This window comes from Tupaia chinensis, unplaced genomic scaffold (assembly GCF_000334495.1).
Source record: "Tupaia chinensis unplaced genomic scaffold, TupChi_1.0 Scaffold145484_1, whole genome shotgun sequence".
NCBI lineage: Eukaryota > Metazoa > Chordata > Mammalia > Scandentia > Tupaiidae > Tupaia > Tupaia belangeri.
The window spans coordinates 866,723-870,133 of NW_006205341.1; the positions used below are offsets into that span (position 1 = coordinate 866,723).

General features: G+C 51.9%; 1 protein-coding gene across 3 annotated transcripts in view; it reads left to right on the forward strand.

Annotated features, from left to right (window-relative positions):
• Window positions 1-3,411, forward strand: part of SPRED2 (sprouty related EVH1 domain containing 2) — a 155,722-nt gene that overhangs the window by 146,524 nt on the left and 5,787 nt on the right. The window lies entirely within an intron of this gene.

Here is a 3,411-nt window from a genome sequence, read left to right on the forward strand (position 1 = left end):
GGTTCAGAGACACCCACAATGGAGCAAGGCAGGTCTCACATACACCAGGCGGCCATTGCCAAGTCTCTTGGCTGAAGGGGATGGGTCAGATTGGAAGGCTGGCAGGTGTCAGTAGCTTGTGCTCACAAATACCAGATGCTTAGGGTCCTGCTGGCTTATATGTGTGTGTGTGTGTACCATGGGTGGCTGCTTTTCTGCAGCTCTGTGGAAATCAACAGCAGTTACGTGAGAACCTCGCAGAAGTGCATGCTAGTAAAGGGAGATGATTTTCTGTCACTTTTTTTGGAGATGCCCCGATAGCGCATGCCTCTCATTTGTGGGTCACACTCACCATTTTGCAGAATTTGTCTGGTAGTACAGATCCACACTCAGCCTCCACTTCAGAGTGCAATCTAACCCAGAGCAGCCGGGCGTGGAAGCCTGGGGACTGCAGACACGCCTCTCAAGGTCCTCTGGCCTTCTTGCCTCTTCGAGTAGATTCGTCATTAGATGAGATATTGGAAGGGCTTTCTGAGTCCTGTGTTCTGCCTGATGTTGGGGAAGAGGCCATTAGGTCAGGCAGGTCGAGTGGCCGCATCTGAAGGTAGCGTTTCTGATTGGCTAATGGATACTAGGAAAAGCTGTGCACGCCTCGTTTCTCAGAACGCCTTTCTGCACATTGTTACCCTGAACACCGGTCAGACAGAGTAGGGTGGATGGGGTGGGCAGATGAGTAACAGGTGACCGGGGTGTGCTAGCTGGGTTTCTGAGAACTCAGTGCCGGGAGCACATTAGTGTTCCACACCGGGTGGCCTCAATGAGTGTGGATGTTGGGTAAGAATTTAACTCATGAGATGTGAATCACACTGCCGGGGCCTCATCTACTCATTCAGAAAGTATTTACTGGGATCTTTAGAAACCTTTGTACTGCGAGTCGCCATCCCCTTATCTCCTGGGTCTGGGCCATGCAGAGTGCACCTTTCGCGGAGTCGCATTCATGTTAACCCCAACAAAACACCGTGCGGGGCAGGGATGGAAAGTGGGCTCACCCAAGTTTGAGAGGCAGCAGTGTGGTGTTTCAAAAGTCACCCTGGGGCCAGCAGGTGGCATAGAGGTTAAGGCCAGCTTCGCAGGTTGAGTCCCGTACCAGGTGTCTTGGGAATCACATTGGGCGTGTGTGCGTGCATACCCAAAATCCTGAGAGAAGGATGGAGGAGAAGGGATCGCACCATGGACATGCCCCCAGGAGACTGATTGCTGACTCTCACTCTCTCCCGAGCTCACGTACCCTCTAGCAAAACCTAAAATAGTAACTTTTAGGAAAAAAGAAATCCTGTTGGGCCTTGTGCTCAGGGTCAGAGGGTGCCTGCACTTCGGTTTGGGCTGTGCCAGTGACTCTGGATGGGATCCTGCATTTCCATGTGCCCGTGTGTGACACGCAGGTGGCATTCTGCCTGCAAGGCTGTGCTGAGGAATCCTGTTCTGGTGCAGCTCAAGGCTGCGAGCGCTCACACGGTGTGACACTGTCGAGAACTGCTTGCTTTGTTTGTCCGATCTGCAGCTACTCCTCAAGTAAGAGAAGGAGGCAGGGCCTACAGGACGTGAGGAAAGGGTAGGTGTGAGTCGGTGGTCAGGCTGGAGTTGAGAAGTGAAAAGCCTTATGTACGTTTGGTCTTTCACTGAGATGGGAGGGACACACAGCTCTTTCCTATCTGTGTTCTGACCAGCTGAGCAAAACTAAAGATGAGAGACCCTTGGATACGCCCTGAGGTAGACCAGGATTCAGGCTTGGCTGGATCGGAAGCTCAGGCGGGTCCATGGGGACCTTCTTCTCTTGGTTCTGCTCTACCTCATCCTCAGATGGGTCCTTTCCCTGTGCCGTCGCCAAGATTCTAGGCTCCAGAGATGGAGAACTCACCGTCCTTACCTCCCAACAAAGGCCCCACAGCATTTCTTCAGGAGGACCATGTGTCCATATCAAAATTAGACACTCCAGACTTGGGGGGAATCTGCAGCCAAACCAAATAGAAGAGGAAGATCCAGGAAGGTTGGATCCGGAGGGATGCCACATCTGTCTGCTTAGTTTTAAAAAACAGGGATGCCTTTCCTTTCCTCTGAATTCTTGTAGTCCATTTTTCTGAGCATTTATTATTTTATAAATGGGGAGAGGGTGTGGTTATTTAAAAAAATGTAAAATTCTATTTGTTTGGATCTGACCTTTCTCCCAAGATTGATGACAGCTAATGGGGACAGGTAGAGAGAGGGGAGCAAGTGAGACCAGAAGGGCAGAAGCAGGAGCTAAGGAGAGTTCCTGTACACTTGCCAGCGCTAGGGCATCTAGGGACCAGCAGATGGCTCAATGGTTACACCACTGGACTCCCATATGGCTAGCCACAGTTCAAGTTCCAGATCCAGTGGCTTAAATGTCATGCCATGCACGTGGGCATGCCCAAGATCCCGAGAGAAGAATGGAGGAGAAGGGATTGCAGCATGGCCATCCCCCTGGGAAGTGATTTCTCACTTTCTGACTCTCTAGTGAACACACGCACCCTATAGCAAAAATTGCTCTGAAAAGAAAAAGAACTAGGACACCTAGATATCAAGAAAACCCTCCCCCACTGCCCCCACCTGGAGAGGGCGTGGTGAGGGCAACCTGTCATTCAGAAGTTAGAAGGCAGGCTGGGGCTTGTAGGGGGCTTGGCTATAAAGGTGGTTGCCAGCATCTCAGAGCTCTTTGTAAGCGTGTGGCCCTCGGGCCCAGTTTTGGAGAGTGAGCACTCCCTGGGATCACCCAGCCTGATCTGAGTCTCAGGTGCGAGCATGAAGCCCTTAAGTAGTATACTGGGTGGCAGTGAGGCCACCTGTGCCCGTGGGGTTCGCCTGTGCTCTGCTTACAGCTGTGGTCCACGCTGGTGTCCGATCATCTTCAAGGATATGATCGCGGAGGCTCCAGTCTGAGCTCCTCACCTGCACTGCGAAAACAGCTGCCACTGCCCCCTGCATACATGGCCTTTGTTCCTCTGTGAGCTCCCATCTCACTTCCAGTTCTTGCCTTCTGCCCCAAGATTACAAAATTCCTTCCTGGAAAGCCAATACCAAGGTATCCTTACCTCTCAGACTTTCCCAGACTGGGATTCACCCCACTTATAAACATGTGGGTTTATTTTTATTGCATCTTCCCTGCTTCCCAGAGGACCTCACAACCAGGGACATGAAGGGGTTAACCATTCTTGATCAAACTGGCACACACCAGTGTGAGGCCTGGTATACTAGGCCCTTCTCCCAAAGCCCAGTAGCTGCTCCCACATTTGCAAAAACAAATCCAACTTTCCAGGGTCTGGTGGCTGGGTTTCTTCGCCTCTCGAGCCAGCCACATCGTGTTTAGACAATCTGGGCCTTCAGGGGGCCCTCCGCCGCAGGCAAGATAAACTC